The sequence below is a fragment of the Apis mellifera genome, linkage group LG4, assembly GCF_003254395.2.
Source record: "Apis mellifera strain DH4 linkage group LG4, Amel_HAv3.1, whole genome shotgun sequence".
NCBI classification, from domain to species: domain Eukaryota; kingdom Metazoa; phylum Arthropoda; class Insecta; order Hymenoptera; family Apidae; genus Apis; species Apis mellifera.
In genome coordinates this window covers 8,371,181-8,389,904 of record NC_037641.1, presented here as the reverse complement: position 1 = coordinate 8,389,904, position 18,724 = coordinate 8,371,181, and the positions used below count along the sequence as shown (strand labels likewise).

Genomic DNA, 18,724 nt, shown 5'->3' with positions numbered 1-18,724 from the left:
CTCGAATCGAGATTTCGCGCAACGTAACGAGACCCTGCGATAGAAAGGATTGCATATTCCATCGTTTCTGCGTCTCCTGCTTTTACTCGCCCCGGCGCTCACCTTATCGTGCGCGCCACGTCTCACGTGATGAGAAGTTGGCCGTTAAATTCTAACCAGACGTTTTTACGTTTAACTACACTCGAATAACGAACCTATAATCTGTACCTATTACAAACACACGGGCTACGATATACTTGGTTCCGCTTGGTTAGAATACGCCCTGTCACACTTTTGCGAACAAGAAAAGAAAAATGACGACTCTAATCTGTTAAGGGATTGTCCAAGGCCAATTCTCACGAAAGAGGAATAATTTCACGTTTTCAATCTTGTTTAGAAGTTTTGAAGAGGAGCTGTAGAGAGGCATCTACGATCAATTAAACAGAAAAGCATTGGATTATTTTACAGAGAAACAAGAGTTAATTTTTATAAACTTTACAATTGAGAAGAGCAAAGGATGGCTTGTAAGAGAAATTATATTCGATCAATGGCGATCAAATTTTGCGATTTACAAAAATTTGTAAAGAAATTTCTAAGAAGGTATCTCGTGACCCGTATTCTACGCAAAACGCTCCTCCTCTCGAATCTCTTCAGAGTTCGAAAGTGAAGCGAAAGTGTATAATTTTCCATTCCATCGGGAGCGAAGCGTGCGCTTCGAAACAAAAGAAAGAAAGAAAGAAAGAAAAGAGGAATGGAGAAACGTTGGAAACGCGGATTATAAAACGAAATTCGATCGAGGAACGAGGGGAGGCGATACATCGAGATCGAGGGAAAAAATAATAATTAAATGGTGCGATTACCGCGAGAGGCGACGATCGAAAACCGCGCGATCGCGTTCAATAATTTTACGCTTTGTTTCTGGGAAGCGTAACTGGCTTTTGCTGTTAAATATCGCGAGCACGATCGATCGTCGAGGCTATCTCGTGCACGTAATCGAGAGAAAGCCGCGGGAATAAGACGGGGAACAGCGCGAATCTCCGCGCGATTGTTACGAGGGCGATGTTCCAAATTTTTCTGACGCGTCAACGTGCGAATCTTTATTTCGAGAAATAATTTTTCTCATTCGGTTCATTCTTTTGAGTCGATTCTAAAAATTCTTGTTTATTTTATTATTCAACTTTGGCCACACTAAATGTATTTATCGTAATTAGTTATTAATAAGGCGTTTAAAAATTCCTTTGTTTCTTTCTCGAGTGAAAGTTTGAGGGAATGAATTAAATTAGAATTGAAACACTGTAAGCTAAAATTTGATAGTATGATGGAATTTGTACGCTAAAGTATAATTTTGTTACAATTTTATTCTTCATCTTATTCGTACGATCAATTTTTTTTTCCTATTCAGTTTTATAATTCGGATTTAAAGACCGTTGGATAATTGATCGGTATTAATTCTAATTAGTGGCAAGATCGTATCTGTATCAATTCCAAATTAATTCATTCATACGTGTGAAAATTCGTATCGTAAAAATTAGTTAGGAACGATTTATAAGCAAATAATTCAACTTTTTTTCTTTTCCAGTTAACATAACAATCTACAAGAAGAGAAGAGGAATAAATTTAAGGAATAAATTATATCTGCAATCTCGCCAACTGTATATTATTGCATCTAATAACGTAAAAGGGCGTTATAACTCAATCCAATTTCGTTCTCTCGTTTCTTTCGAAGATGCGTATCTACGCTCGTTGCGTATCGTATCGTCTCATACATCGAGTATCAAGCCACTCTATAAATTCTATTCTGACAAATAACTGTAGGGACACGTATCAAGTGCATAGATCCTTAAGAAGAGTTAAGCATCAACGAGTCACACGAAGCTTCCTTTTTTCAACCGTATAAATTATAATATAATTGAAACAATCAACAGAAAAAAGTTCGAACGAAAAGTCACCCTTTATAGCGCAAATAAATTTGTAAGTAAAAATTCCCGATCCAGAAATTATTATATAGAGAAAATTGTATCGTCTTATATTCATTTTCGAATTGCCAACATTCTACAAGATATTAACTCTCATAAACGGGAAGAATTATCCTCCATCCAACAAGGCCCGTCTCCTCCCGACTTCTCCAAGGATTATCAAATACAAATTACACTTAATATTTCAATATCACCTCATCCGACAGGGGTATTAGAGCCTCTCGACTCACTCTTTCAAGGATCCAACAGGAAGAAAGAAAAAAAGGAAAGGGAAAAGGAAGCTCGGTGAATCGAATCGAAACGATTTTGAAGGTGTCTTGCCTTTTAAGGGCAAAGAGCGAGGAGAGAAAGAGAGTTTTCGCGGAGAGGAGCACGGAAGATTTCATGGGATAAGAGGTGTCTGCCCGCGCCGTCGTTAGCCGCTGGGTAACGACCGGCCTCTCTCCCACCCACGCTTAAATGCGAATCGAGTAGGAAATCCAGGCGGCGCGTGTGCAAGGGGGAAGGAAAGAGGAAGAGATGGACGTGGCCAGGCTTTCCAGAGAGAAAGAGAAAGGGAAGGAGAGCGAGGGAAAGCAGGAGAGGAAGCCGTTCTGGAAGGAGGCGAAGCGCGAAATGGAGGATCGTGGAGGAAAAAGGACGGAGAGGGAGACGGAGAGATAGGGTGGCAAGTGGAGGGAGGATGAGGGGGTAAGCTAGGCGAAAATAACGATGGCTCGCCGTAAATCAGGCAAGGCGACGGTCACGGGTGCGGGAGAATCGGCTCGCGGAGAAAAAAGCTCGCTCGGTTACCAATGACTAATCCTCGCGGTAAGCTTTTTGCGACGGCTTCCTTTTGCGCGCACGCCGCGCCCGTGATCGCCGGTGCTTATCGGCCGTTGCACGCCCGATGGAGGAAAGGGGGAGAGAATGAAGAGAGGGGAGAAAAAAAGAATTGGCGGCGGCGTGAGCGTGGCCGTGGAAAAATTATTATTTTCGAGGTGGACGATGAAGCGACCGGGGAAGAAACGAACCTCTCTCTCTCGGTTCACCTGAGTTTCTTGTCGCCGGAGCCGGTGATCCGTTGCGAGACGAGTGGTTCGAGTCGTTGGCAAGATAATCGAGAAGCTATAGCTCGAATTTTAAATTTCGTTCAAGATTTTCTATCTACGTTTTTTCTTCTTTTCTTTTAGTTTTTCAAGGAAACGTTGAAATAATTATAAAATTTCGGAATTTACTATAAGCAGAGATTGATAATTGTTATTTCGTTCTCAGAAAAAGGGGGATCAATAATGGACGAAGGGGAAATAAATCGAAGTAAAATATATAAAAGTATGCGTTTAACGTGCGGATGGAGGGGATAATTAATAATTGGTCGGTTGAATGAATTTCGTGTAACTGAATCGTGTTGTAAGATACGATGTTATTTTAAGAAACTGTAACGCAGAATGGTTGACAAATTGAACGATATTAATAACGCGGTGGTGGTTCAATGTTGGCACAAGTAATTGAGCGAATGCGTAATTTGAGGTAACTGGAGGTAATGTTTTAAGATATGTGTTATTCTCAAAACTGTAAATTGTTATTGGTAACGTAAGATATTTGGCAAAGACAGCAAATTATATAAGTATCGCTTCTGTTGGCACTGAAAATATAACACCCCTTCAATGAATCTCTGCAATGTTTTCGCTTTTAAGCTACGTTATCTTAAACGGAAACAACGTAACGTAAAGACTAACTCAAAAATAATTTTCATCCCATCTTACTCAATTTTAAAGATAATACACGATTCACATTAACATCCCGTACAAAAGAAACCCGCCATTAGAAGCGATACTTGAACAAAATTAACATATTAACGTACGAATATAATAAGAGAATCTTAAACCAAAAAACGAGAAAAAGAAAAGGAAATAAATTTCCCCAAAAACTTTCTCCCCTCTAATTAACCATCCGCCTTACGTTTTCGCGCGTTCCGTTACCGTACCATTTAATACCACGAGTATCGATTTCGACGGCCGATGAATGGGATCGAGAACGGCGCGTAATTCGGAGAAAGAGACAATTAGCGGGAAAAAGCGGGGGAGGAAGACGCGCGGGGCGCACGCACGCGGAGGGGGAGGGAGGCGGTGCGGTCCGCGAATGACATTTGAGAGAGCGGAAGCGACGTAGAGCGGAAAACCGGGTGGGGAAAAACAAATCTACGGGTCGCGCGAATGACGCGTTTCAACGGTGCGGCCGACTGGAGCAATTACTAACGGAATATTGCAATCATTACGTCTCTATCCGCCGCGCTGTTCGGATCTCTGCCAACCGCGCTCGGCTGCCCCCCCGCCGCTTTCAAAAAAATGATCGGCCGGGGGTGGACAACCGCCTCGCCGTCGCAGATCGAAAATCATTCGCGGAACGCCGCCAATCAAACCGTTTCCACGTGAAACTTGATTTCAACTTCCCTCCGCCTCCGCGGAGGGGATCCTCCCCCCTCCCCCCCCCCCCGAAACCATCCGCGCCACGCGAAACGACGACAACCACCACGGCCGGTAACGGATAGTTCGGTCGACGCGCGCCTCTATTCTTTTTTGCCGTTCCCCGTCGGCTCCATTTGTTTCGCGATTTCGATACAACCGCGTTGTATACTCGATGGGGACGCCGATAACCGGACGCCCGTCCAACACCGGTTCCGTTTGCGTTGCGTATCCCGCGGTGACGAGATTTTTTTCCGATCCTTCTCTCCAATCGATTTTCCACCCCTCTCTCCCTCACTTTTTTTTATATGTTTGCGTATTAATTTCAGATTTGGGAATCGCCCAGTGTTTGAAAATGTTTGGAAATCGAGGATGATAATACATGTTGCATCTGCAATAGGAAAGGATTTGGAAGAGAAAATGAGAATCGAGATTGAGGAAATATGTTGGTTCGTTTGTTCGTTTGTTTGAGAATTGTTTGAGAATTAGAATTTTTCGATAAAGTGTTGAGAGACGATTGGGTTTTTGAATCAGATTATTTGCGTGTTGATTTTGGAAATGATTGGAAAAAATGAAGAAACGAGGTTGAGAGAATTGTTGATGCATATCTCGTTCTTATCGTAGAGATAAGATTTTTTGAATTGGCTGTTTGGAAATGATTTTTGTATTTATATATATATTACGCGGAATGAGGAAATTGGTAATTATTTTCCTTTAAGTAACGAAAAGGAAATCAATCAATCTTTCATGCGTGGAAGATATTTTCATATTAACCACTTTATTATGAATATAAATATATTTAAGTGTCTATAAGCGGAAACTTAAATGACTTCTCTAAGGCGGCATGAAAATGCTACAAATGTTAAGTATAGAGAAGGAATTCGTCGAACAAGAAGGCGAAAAACAAAAGCAAATAATATTAAGTCATAAATTTTCTTCTCCTTACATAAAACAAATTGACTTTTCCTATAGCTTAAAGCCATTTCGACTAACATTATTATTAAGATTATATTTCTTTTACACGTTCTCTCCACCTCTCATTCTTCCTAACGCTCGTTAACGCTCGTTATAATATATAAACCAAATCGGAAAGAAAAAAGAAAGAAAGAAAGAAAAAGAATAAAAACAGACATCGACGAAAACACAAATAAGAAACAGTAGTATTTCTTCTTTCGTATACATACACGAGTTAACTGCAGGAAAATTACACTCGACATCCTTGTATTGTTATTATATTATTATTTACGTCATTTTGAAAGGATTATTTTCATTATCCCGTGATACGTTTATAATAGATTTCGATTAAAAAAAAATCACAAACGGATGGAAAAATCCCTGTCCACAATGTGCAATAAGCACGAGATTAGAAAACGAGTAGGAAAAAAATCCTTGTCCATAAAAATTCGCAACAATCAAGATAGCCGAGGAAAAAAGATCTTTTTGAAAAGCGCGCGCAAACGTCGATACGAAATTGCGAGAGATTGCGAGAGTGGATATATATATATCTGAAATATCTATCGAGTCGGGACGAGTCGGTGTGTTTTCACGCTGTCGATCGGAACGTCGTTCATTTACTAAACGGCCGTGTTTTAAATGAACGATGCGTCTCGACGAATGGCCGCCTCTTATCTCCACCGATTATGATTACAAATCGATAACGGGCGGTAAGAATGTGAGTAGATGCACGTAGTACTAGACTCGCGTGTAAACGTTTCTCCGGTAAATCGTGAGAAACGGCGATCTCTCGAATAACAAACGATACATACGCCATTTATCGGATATTCTCTTTTGTATCTCTCCCTCCTCCTCCCCCTCCCCCCTCACTTCTCGTTACCCGATAATGATTTCTTATAGCTCGAAAAATCGTGGCTTGCTCGCCGGATCGAATCGTAGTTTATGCAAATGTCTGGCACCGTTCCCACGGTGATCCACGAGCATCGCGGTAACAATTCGATATTATCTTATCGAGTGTCTATCGAAAACGCGGAGACGTTTAAAAATATTTCGCTGGAATTTAATCGAATACGTCGCAATGCGTCTCTTCCTCCCGAAAGCGAGTTTTCTTTTTTTTTTTTTTTATGGCTTTACCGATTTTTGTTGCGTGAATTTTTAAATATCTATTTTCATTTTAATTCGTTTCGTATGTACGTAACGGTTTCGGTCGCTTTTTGTTATGTTAATAGCCGTGACGCGCTACATTTGTTGTACACGGTACCCTTTATTTGTTTTGTCGTTTATAGAGAAAAAGTGATCGGTAAATCGGTTGAAGCTAAGCTTATTTGTGGGCTAATGAAATTATTATTTAATAGGAATAATATAATGGAATGAAATGAATGAATATATATATTTTTACTAATTGTTGATAAACTATAATTATCGATATATAGATATCGTCACGAAAATGTGCATTCAATATAAAATTCTCTTATTTATCAATGGTTAATGACCTGAGCGCTCGTTGTTTCGAGAGAATTTCATTCGCGCGTTAATCAGTCCAGAAAATATACAAAATACCAGCGCGGTTCTCTTTCGTAACGGGTAACCGGCGCTATTTTTGCGTTTCCACAAAACGCGTACCGGTTTATGCGGTTCGCGCTAACTCCGAAACGCATGATTTACATCGAGCGGGGAACGTGCCAACAGCTGATTCCCTGACACGCTTCTGTCTGAATCTATTAATGCGTAAGCATCGCGAATGACGCGAATGAGGGGCGCGCCTCGTTCGATAAACCGACTACGTCGTTCCCTCTCTCTCTCTCTCTCTCTCCTTCGTTTCTTACTTCTTTTTTTTTCCTCCCCCCTCCCCGGTAAAATCTCGAAAACTTTCTCATAACCACGGCCGGGAAGAAGTTTCGTACTTTTTATCGGTCACTTCTTCGAGTTCTCGCGGGAATTTAATTTCTCGTTTTTTCCTTTTGCCCCCCTTCTTTCGAAGCGGCGAGGATGGAATGCGATTGAGAAGAACCGAAATTAGAACGGTGGCTGTAATTATCGCGCTCTTCATTTTGATAGAAATCGGTCGTGTAAAATTTTTGTTATATATATGTACGATATTTGAAATAAAATTTGAAAGATTGGTTAAAATTAAGTGAAATGGTTTTCTCAAAATTTAAATTTGATGGCCAATTATGAATTTATCAATTCGATATCGAAGGAACAAAAATATGTTAGGAAATAAATAAATATTATTTGATAAAATTTATAATAAAAATATTAAGATTATTCAGAGAATATTCGTGAATTTTTCTTATGTATGTTTAAATAAGTGAAAGAAGTATAGAAAAATTATTAATTACTAGAAATATAAATTTATCGTATTATTAATATCTATAAATTGATTTGAAATTGTAAAAATTGTATTCGAAGATTTTTTTTTAATAAAAATGAAGAATTTGTCGAAACTAAGATCGACCTAAACTCGTACGTTTTCGTAGGACGTAAGTTTCCCCGATTCCGCGACGGCTAGTACGAAATGCTATATAACTTTCTCGACATCGAATTTCTCAACTCGACAAATACTATTTCGCATAATACGTAACACTCTGTGTCACCGTAAAAAGGGCAATACATATGTGATACTACAGCTGTACGAACAGTTTGTATCGTAACAGATTTTCCTGATTTATTCGGCCGCGTAGAAAGTGAATTCGCGGAGAGTGTATTCAAAGTTTTCGTATTCGTTTCCCAAATCGTTGCACCGCAATAACAATCGTGAGCGCGGTTTTCGAAACGTGATTTCTAAAACGCATCGTTGCGATAGACGAACGTTATCTCGATCGACGTTAATATCGATTTTTTTCTCTCTCTCTAATATCACGTGATCAACAAGAAATAACTAAGTAAAATTTCCTAAAGAAGCGATAAAATTTATATCGTTACGAAGAGAATCCAGTCGTTTCGATTTTCAATCGGGGAAAACGATATTTTCTTTGGCCTTACTTTGTATAGAAGACTGTGCGCTGCCAGCGATTCCTACCGAAGATCTTCAATGTCACGTACGCGTCGATAACGTGAAAATCCGCGTGGGGACGCGAAACGCGCGTGCGGCAGGCATGGACGCGGCAACTTCGTGGAAAATTCGCGGAACTTCCCGGAAAGCAATGAGTCGCGACAATTTCAACGCGTAACGATCGTTAAACGACCGTAGGGTACGTGCGTGTATGTGCGTAGGGCGAGACGGATGGACGTAATAAAGAGGCGAGCAACGGAGAAACGAGACGACGGAAAGACGCGGTGGAAGAGAGAAGGTTAATGTTGCAGCGAGATGGATAAAGAGAGAAAAAGTGCGCGACAGAGGAGGCATGTGTGAGAGAGAAACGGGTAGAGAGACGGTCGACGGTGCGAGAAGGAAAGTGCTACAGCACGCGACCTTCACGAAACGTCAAACGTCTATGCTGTTTAGCATGCAGGGCCGTACGATTGAAAGAGGTTTACCCTACGCTCTCGTCCTGAATTATCTTTTTTTTTTCTCTTCTCCCCCCCCCCCCCCGCCGCGGGAACTAAACTATGTCGTCGCTGTTTACAAATTCGAGATATTTTTCACAGTATTTTTCGTGTCGTAAGGAAAATCATATTTTCTCACGATATTAATTTCGTGTGGTAAACGAAATGGCGAATGAGATTTCTGACAAACGAGAAATCATACGAGTTTTAGAAGATAACAACAGATGTTGATCGACTTTATCATTAACGGACAACTGGTCTCGCGTGTCAGTTAAAATTGAACTGATCGTGGGCGAGCACGAGTCACAGGAATTTCGAGCTGTCAATAAACAGACGTTTCGCGAAGTGATTTCAAGATGCAGAGAAACGATGCGATAACATGACACGCGAGATCAATCGTTCGATTCTCGTGGTTCGAACGAGAATAATCTAGTTTATTCCCCGTGAAAATTCTTCCCTATTTGGCATTTGATTCTTCCAATTTTTATTTTTATTTTTATTTATTTTTTTTTTGTTTGATCGCTCACCCAAAAAGCAATGCTCACCAATCGCCCACTTGACTGGCATCGTCCTCCAAAAATCTCGGCTTACTCTTCCGACGCACGTGTGATATTTTCGTCCCGCCGTTGGCGGCTCACGGAACACGCACTCTTTGCCTCACGTTTCGCTTCAACACCAATCGAGACTCGTTTCGGACAAATCACGGTCGCCTCGCGTTCTTTTCCTCGTTCGATCCAGCATGTTGTTCGTGATTCATTTTTTATACATAACATTCTTGTTTGCAACGAACAATAGTAAACTCACTCGTCGCGTGCTTGATTGCGCTGCCAAGTATAGGTTAGGTAGCTCGGTAGGTTAGAAAGCTTATAACATACTGCCAGCATTTCGGAAACTGTCACCGCTGATATTTCTCTGGCTGTCGGTGCAAAATACATCATTGTTGCGTTGACGAAGTGTTTACGCTGTCTCACAATGCATATTGCCGACGCACTTCTCGATCTTTCACTCTCCGATCTTCGACACTTTGCTCGAATCGCGTCCCGGCCACGAAATTCCACGGGAATCTTCCTTTACGTCAATGCTGGTTTTAATCAGTGACACGATCGACCGACGTTGCTTTCACGAGTGCGTTTAACTTTTGTTTACTTTTCTCCATTCGAACACGCCATTCTGCCCCGATATACTTTTCCGATTGACTCGCGTCACGCTACATACGACCGGAATATGTATATTTTTTACCAATCGACGAATAATCGACGTTGAAATATCGATAGTATCGCACACTGTCGAAACGATCCGTTACGTTATTCACTTTTCACTTGTCACGTGTCTTCATGTACCGATGCGCGGCGTAACGAATTTTCCCTGCCCAGCCTATCGCTCGTGCCAAAAAACGTTTCGAATCGGTTTTCAGACCGTTCAAAATGATTCACGCGTGTTAATTAGTGAACGATTTAATCGCGACCATATACGTCATAAACACTTTAGTTTGAACGTTGACACAGACAAAGAACGCTCGTATGAGAAAGAAGTGAAAAACTTGCCGAATCCGTGAGACACCGTTCGCGTACGAATTCTTAAAAAATGATTGCCAAAAGTTAAACAGCACAAGGTCGATCAACGTCGAATGTGGTAGTGATACGTTGCAAGAAACGATTCACGATACACTGATGTACGCGCCACGGTAACTGTCAACCGTGGGATTTCACGTGTCTCGGGCGCGCTGTTCCTACGACAGAGACGTTCTCATGGCAAATCCAATGATCTGGTCGTGGATGCAAAGTGCGTGTTCCGTGTCCTGCCGTGCTTTTGTTTATTTTTTTTCGCGGATCAGACGATGAGACAGAAGAAAATCGTAGCTGACGCGGTGCTCTTTATCCCTCTCTTTCTTTTCTCTCCGCTTTTTCTACGAATATTCGCTTGTGACAGCAAGCAGCAGCGGCGACAACAACAACAACAGTAGCAGTAGCAGCCAGTATCGTGAAATGTAACAGGAACGGGCACGAACGAGGAGAAAAAACTTCTTCACACCCCCGATAAAGTGTTGTTTCGTCGTAAAAATTGGAAAAAAAAAAAAAAAGAAAAAGAAACGAGAAACGTGTATCACAGATCGCTGCCGACAATTTGCACGCACTTGGAGCCACGAATTCGTATGGACACTCGCATAGAAATATTTACCTTGCTACATGTAAAATGAATAGAGAGCCTGCCTGAATCGAACGAAGGAAGGCTCAACCGGCCCACTGTGACGTCGCCGGCCTACTGTCAGCTCAGCGCTCGCTCGGCCCCGCGGTCAACTAACCTACCGTGTTCGCCGCGCAGACTTTACCGACAAAATAAATCGATTCGGCACCGCCCACGCGCATAATTTGTCCACGATAAATCCTAACCGATTGTATAACTATTTTACGTGTAAATTTCATATTGATATCATAATTTTATAAATATCTAATGTCGTTTCAGTCGCTCACTTGACTAGCGTAGTAGTCAGGTGTGAAACGCTCACGCGCACAGCCACACATACAGAGACGGCGCACGTTTCCCTCGCAGATCTCGCGATTCGTAGAGCCATAGGCGTCGTTGGACCAAAAAAAGTCTGTTCACCGTGTTAAGGGTGGGAGGTGAGACCATGTAAGAATATCAAACGCATTGACGTCTTACGCAGCAAGGAAGGTAATTATTTCGAACGTACTTTGTCACACGGTTGGCCTCGAAATTAGAAATTTCGTACAGTGTGAATTGGCGTAGCTCGAATTTACGTGCGCGATAGACAGAGAGAGGTGGGAGAGAGGGAAAGAGAGAGTCGGAAAGAGAGAGAGATAGTGTGAGACAGAGAGAGATAGGGACAGCGCGTGTGCGTGTATACAAGAAGAAAAGAGATAGAGATTGAAAGATAAAGAGATGCATCGACGGAACAGATATTCTCATGCAATTCTGCCCCGATTTGTCACAGGTATTTTCCCCTTCTCCTTTCCTTTGTTACATCGCCTATACGATATCGACTCGAAGATGCTTTTCTAAAATTTATATGCAGATTTTGTTTTTCGTATTAAAGTTCGATAGTTTTGTAGATTTTTAAACGCTATCAAAAAAACATTCTTTTTTTCCCCCTAACCTAATTCTCACTTCTTCAAATTCGTATCGTGTAAAAATTTCTATTTTCTAACCTCTTTTAAAAATCCCTCTTATCATATTCATGAAAAAAAGAAATTTTTTTTTTTTGTATACAGGTATGAAGAAAAGAATTGAATAAAGCGTAATACTACGGAGAATCATATCAGAATTCCGAAGGGGCCTCGAATGCGCGACACGTGCGACTTCGAATTAGAAAAAGTAAACACACGTTCGGCCAGGTGGCGCGGAATGTCGTTGCTACATCGATGAGCAGTTTTACGCGCACAGGTACTTACTTACATATATTTTTCGTGCAATATAGTTGTTACGATATGTATGACTATATAGATTCTTAGGTAATACTAATTGCGTCCGACTGTCGACTACATCCGTAAAGCTCGCGGCGGCCGCGTGCGTGTTCGAGAGGGCGCGCGCGCGCGCGCGCGTGTTTGCTAGCGAGCCAGCTCGCAAGATCACGCGTCTATATACGCACACGTGTACTTGCACACAGATGTACCGCTGCAGGGAATAATTTCATTGTAGCTACTTTAATGCGATCGTCGCCGATAAATTATTCCTAGGCTGATAGCTCGTGATCGCCGCTGTAAGAACCGGAATTTACTGCGAGTCGTGCCGACTCGGTTTAAACGCAAATCCATCGTGCAAATTGAATTGCCTCAATGTAAATAGTTTCTTCATCCGATGAAAGAAGGCCGAACGGTGGCACGTTAACACGCGTATACTCCTTTGACTATTTTTTTAATGATGTTTCTCGATCGATCTCGATGCATTATTTTTTTCAATGTGCTTTTTTTGCACATTGCTAAATATAGGTTAGAATGTCAAAATAATCGTACTTGTCGTATTATTTTATATTTTTTTTTTCTTGAACAACTTTTGAAGTATTTAACAAATTGTACGTAGCCCGGGAGCATAATATCAAATTTTTCAAATTTTTGTTATACGTATATATTTGCATGAACATAAATTATAGCTACACCGTCCACTGAAGTCCATTTGATACGCCAACGCGAGAGAATCCGTGTGAATGGAATTACTTTGTTGCGATTTCCGTAGAATCACGCGAGTTTTTCCTTTATCGATCATCGTCGTTGTATGTCGAGACTTAGAATCCCGCGTTTGCGTAGACGCTACAACGTAGATACAAAATATCGAATACTGATGCTCGAAATATAACTTAAAATTTTTACCTTTCTCTCTGCAAAAGAATCTTAAATATAGTAAAATAAAAATAATTAAATTTTATATATTTCCAAATTACGATTTAAGGAAAATCGAAATCAGAATCGAATGTTATTTATAATCTCTATAAATCTCTATATAAAAATATCAATTTAATCTCGTTTCTCGTCTCGTCGTCGAGATCTTTGCAAATCTACGATCAAATCGTACATTAAACGTCTCCACCTCCGTAATTTCTCGCGCTATCCGCGGTTTTTCCTTGTCACGAGGAAAACGCAATCGTGCCACGTAGCCAACGTTAGTCCAGGAAAGCCACGCGCGTCTAAGTACTAAGCTGGTAGGTAGCAGAATGAAACGACGGTGTTGCGATGCGGTGGTGGAGCACTCGGAGAAATTGCACCGAAAAAGAAAAAAAAAGAAAGGAAGAAAAAAGAGAGAAAGAGAGAGAGAGAGAGAGAGAGAGAAGAGAAGAAAGATACACGTAGAAAGCGAGATAGAAGGAAGGGAGCGAGAACACGTCCAACCAGCTGCCTTGATACTTCATTATGGCTCCTGGTTTTTATGGTGACCCTCGTCGCACGGTGCTCACCGGGTATTTTCCCGCGTGATAAACGCGATTATTGTCTGCCGTTATTTGCAGATCGATCCGGTGTTACATGCGCGTCCACGTGCACGTTGTTTTTCATAGATCGTCCGCATCAGAGGGCAACGGTTGGCGTGGAGGGGCGAGATGGTTGGTTGAAATTGCGCGTCTACGCGTTCTTAGGTAACGCATTGCCCGTTGCGTGAACGGAACTGTTCTCTGTCCGTGTCCGTGTGTCCGTGTGTCTGCCTAGTCACACACGAGCCGCCTAGCCGTGTGCCAACCCGTGGCAATTGCTACACTTCGTCTCGCGCACCTTTATTTTTGCTTTGCGTGAGCGCAGGTGCCTCGTCGAGCACGTGACGTCGCTCTTGTGTATCTGCATCCACGTAGTACGCTATTAGGTAACGCGTCGATAGTGCGTGAATTGGATTTGCCGTCGTAACGCCTGCCTGCCGCCTACAGTACGTTTCATTGTCCGCGCTACCAGCAGCGGCGAGGCTGCACAAAAGTCGGTTTTCACACGGGCTCTCGACACAACACCCGGCCGCCCGTGTATACCCACGGATAGAAAAACGTTCCGCTCGCCCGGAAGGACGTTTCGCCGTTTGAATTTTCACGGTACGCCGTGGTGTTCGCGCGCTTCGCTCATCTCCGGAAATAGGCGAGTTCTCTCTTGCGGATTCCTGCCAATAACGCGCTACCTCTGCGCGAATCTCGATGCCTTTAATTTGTCTTTGTATCGATATTTGTCGTTGGATCTCTTTTTTTTATCGTGATGTATAAATGTCGTTTTTTGATACGATATATCGTAAATGGAAAATTTGATATTTGCGTTAGGCCAATTTCAGGATTTTATATATTTTTTTACGCCTTATTCTTGGAACATAATCGCTTTAAAATTTAATACTTTTTTTAATTTTTAAAATTTTCTTCATTTAAAATTTAGCATTTTTTTAATTTATCGCGTAGAAAATTTTAAGACAAAACAATTGTTAATCGATTGATTTTAAGGATACATTGATAATTTGTTTACAGTATTTTTAATTATTGCTAAATGTGCAATTCTCTGCACATTTATATCGATACGTCGCAACGTTTTTTTTTCACGAGCATGAAATTTTGTGAAATTTTGATTAATGAAATCTCAACACTACCTGACGATTATGATCGTTAGAGCTTGGCGTCATGAAATAGTGCGGAAAGCGTTAATTGTAATCTCATGAAAGCATCCTTGGGTCAAAACGTACACGCCTATTCCTGTTACTCATTAAAAACAGGTATCTGTTCACGTATCTGCCTACACGTGTTCGCTTTTTTTTTTTTTCGAGAATTAAATAAACAACTTTCAAATACAGTAGGCACAATCATTTTACGGCTACATGTACAAAAATGAGAAATGGCGATTAATCTGAGACCTTAGATGACCTATTAAAAATGCTTATTTTGAGATTGTGTAATAAGCACCTCGTGACATTTGCATCGACCAGTTGTTGTCATTGTGCCTGATAAAACAGAGAAACTTTTCATCTATAGCGCGATAACGCGATCAATTTTTTTTTCCTTTTTAAATACACTATTAAATTAACCAAATCTAAATTTTTAACAAATAATAGGAAGGATATTTTATCAGAATATTGAAATATTCACATAGTTTGAACATATTTATTTAATACACTTATTAAACTAACCATCTGATTGCATCTCGTTTTAAAATAACGCAAAGTATCATTTTATTTTTCCTTTCCGCTATCAATATTGATAATTCATTTTTATGCTAGACCCGTTTATTGGACCATTCAATTAATATTCTATCGCAAGAACCAGGCCGCCTTCTTCCTGTATCGTATGATCTATGTCCGATAGCGACGATGTCTCACCACTTATTACCATAAATTCTTCGAGACTTTGTAAAAAATTGAAATTCAATGTCCCACTTCTCGTTCGTACAATTTTATTATTTCACGCACACACGCTCTTGCGATCGTTTTATTACTTAAAATTTTTTTACTTTAATAATCAATCATTATTATTACCTTTTCAAAAAATATATCATTCGAAACGAGATATTTCTTTTTTTTTTTTCAAACTAGAAGAATATCTTTCGTCGAACTATCGAACTATATTAAGTTGGCCAAATTGTTTGTAACTGTCCGGCGACGATACTTCTCAATTAAAAATCCGCAGCCAAGGTGTCAAAACATTTTGCACGCCATTAATATAAAAGCGTGGCCGCGTTACACGCTCGCACACGCGCACGTGCCAACAAAGTTACTCTAATTAATGGTAGCACGTTCGGTATTGTATAATTCTGTTTACGGTGGTTGCTGGCCTCGTGCATACGTCATGCAGCATGCGCGTACCAATTTCTACGGCTGATTGTTAAGTTCCATTTATTGGAATGTAACACTCGAATGAATGCGCGACGGGTGAAAACGCTTTTTAATATGATGAATAATCTGTGTGCATTGCTGCACGCCGTTCGATAAACGCAATGTCATCAATCAGGGATACCAAACGGAATACTAATTTCCCAGACGATTTCAAAGATGCATGAACTGTTGAGGTAGGGAAGGGTTATGAGGTTAAACGAAACACTTTTTTCCCCCCTTGTTTTTTTTTTTATATTCCTTTCTTTTTTTTTTTCCGACTCTTTGTAAACGACTTTTCACATTAGATACATTATACTTGTAACACCTTTATAATTTCCTTCTGTTATTTTAACGAATACATGTAACGTAGGTAATTTATGTTTATTTTAATGAATAAGTACCTTTTCTTTTTTTTTTTTTTTATTAAAAAAACATTTCGTGCGAAATTTTAAATAATGGTTGTAAAACATGGTTGACCTAATTCATTTAAGTTTTTAACAGATTTAATTTGCGACGGTTGTTTCAAAACTTTTTTTATCAGTTAGCATCTCGTTGAGCATATATATTCACTTATATATATATATATATATATATATTTTTTAGAACGAAATTATTTAGTAATAAATCGAAGAAAAAAAATTCGTAAATCATTTTTATAATTAAATATATATTCGATGTAACAGTTTAAAATAATTCGTCGACGCAAAATTATGGCAACTTATCGATCGTTACGATTAAAAAATTAAAAACTCGTACAGATCAAGTATCTCCGCACTTCCCATTAAATCTTACGACTTGACTATCACCCCCAATCACATCGCTATCCGTCCCATTAAAATTAACAACGTAACAGAACAATGTGTGGTAACCATTTCCAATTACCCTCCCCCATTGAATTCCAGAATGTTGGGTCCGATCGTTTCTAATCGGGTTTGGCCTTTTTCTTAGATTAAACGATAGGCACAGCCGAGCGATATCTTTCTGCATTGTTCGAATCGATTAAAAAAGAATTCCGCCACCTACGTAGGCCGCGGTCACGTATACAGCGCGTATATAGCGCGGTTCCAAGGCTATGTAAATTCTGAAATATCGACGTCCCACACAACATGGGAACGTCGTTCGCCACCTCGGGCGAGTATCCCTCCCCCCCTCTCCCCCGCGCGAGCGAAAAGACCGAAATTCACCCCCTTTTTCCTCGACCCCGTGGCGGGCAAAGCGTTGCTACTTTCGCAAGCGGAGCGGAGATCGGGCGGGAGGAGGGGGTTAGTTTCGAAGGGGACGTGTGTACCTGTCACGTCACAAAGCGTCGGGGTTCCAATCAAGCGTTAAGGGGAGACCACCGGGCGTCGTGGCATAGAATTTGCAACTATGCTAATAAGAGGCGAGCCGAACGGAGAGCTAATGGCTGCCGAGGAGAGAAAAAGGACGAGCAAAAGTGCACACAATGAATTCGTGAGGTCGTGACGCGAGTGTAAGAGGGAGGGGGGAGGGGGAGGGAAGGACGGAGGACGAGAGACAAAGAGGGCCAGCCGAGGATGAAAGGGTGGAAGGGAGAAAGAGGATAGGGAGGACGGAGGGCGACCACGGATCAATCGTAGCCTTCCGTGTTCCCTGCCTCCCCTCGGTCGCTTTCCACCCCCTCGTCCCTGTTCCTGGCCCTTCCCCTTCGTTTGCCCCTTCACCTACCAGTCGACTCGCACCCCTGCAACTCGCCTCCACCTAACCCCACTCCATCTCGCCCGCCCTCCTCGCCCCGCCGATACACCCTTCTCTCGCTGCAACTCTCAACCCTCTATCGTCGTACTTGCACCGACGTACACGCGTCGTTACGCAGGCCCAGACCTGTCGACCAGACACACAGTCTCTCTCTCTCTCTCTTTCTCTCTCTTTCCTCTCTTTCTCCCTCCCTCCCTCCCTCTCCCACTCTCCCTCTTGCCCTCCCTCTCTTTTTCCCTCGCTTAATCTTTCTCTTTCTCTTTCTCTCTCTCTCTCGCTCGCTTCTTCTTCCATCCCTTTCTTCCTTCCTTTCTTCCCGACTCTCTTCCTGCCTACGGTTACTTCTTTACTTCCATTATTCCCCTTTCTCTCTTTTTCTTTTTCAGCCTTCTCTATTTTTCAGCCTGGTCTTTAGACGAAACCCGTAGTCGTAGCTTCGCCCTCGTCTCTCCCCGCCTCCCCCACTCCCGTCATTTCACCCTCTTGTCATTTCGCGGCTGTCCTCCTCCCACGGCCACCCTTTTCTTCCCATCCACGTTGGAGGGCTAAGCGCGCCGCGCAGAGTAGGTCAGTGGCGTGAATGATCATCAGTATTCGCGCGGGTGTGTGAGTGCGTCCGACTACGCAGCCGCTCCTGCCCTCCTACCATTTCACGCGCACCCTCGCGTGTCCGCGAAAACCCAACAACGCTGTCCGCCCCGCTTACGAGATGATTTCTGATTTTACCCGCTCCCTCCACCCACCTCTTTCCGCATTCACACGCGCGCGTATTTCCTTTATTATTGCGCGCCACATGTTCTACCCTGTCCACCCGATCTATCGTGATTTTTTTCTTTTTCTTTCCTTTCTTTCTCTCTTTGCACCGAATATCGATTCGTTTGTTTTCGACTCTGG

General features: G+C 41.7%; 1 protein-coding gene and 1 long non-coding RNA gene across 7 annotated transcripts in view; one reads left to right on the top strand and one right to left on the bottom strand.

Moving 5' to 3' along the window:
* Positions 1 to 11,145, bottom strand: part of LOC102654975 (zinc finger protein 628-like) — a 97,229-nt gene extending 86,084 nt beyond the window's left edge. Inside the window, exon 1 of one of the 5 annotated variants that reach the window (XM_026440146.1) lies at positions 11,021 to 11,145. The gene's annotated coding sequence lies outside the window, so the exon portion shown is untranslated. Of the gene's footprint in view, positions 1 to 9,369; positions 10,998 to 11,020 lie in introns of those variants that run through there. The other 4 variants (XM_026440152.1, XM_026440151.1, XM_026440149.1 and 1 more) reach the window with 4 other exon arrangements.
* A 219-nt stretch (positions 11,146 to 11,364) lies between these two features.
* The window catches only part of LOC100576283, a 99,658-nt gene continuing 92,298 nt past the window's right edge, over positions 11,365 to 18,724 (top strand). Inside the window, exons 1-2 of one of the 2 annotated variants that reach the window (XR_001702727.2) lie at positions 11,365 to 11,515; positions 12,073 to 12,244. This is a non-coding gene — a long non-coding RNA (uncharacterized LOC100576283). The remainder of the gene's footprint in view (positions 11,516 to 12,072; positions 12,245 to 18,724) is intronic. The other variant, XR_001702723.2, reaches the window with a different exon arrangement.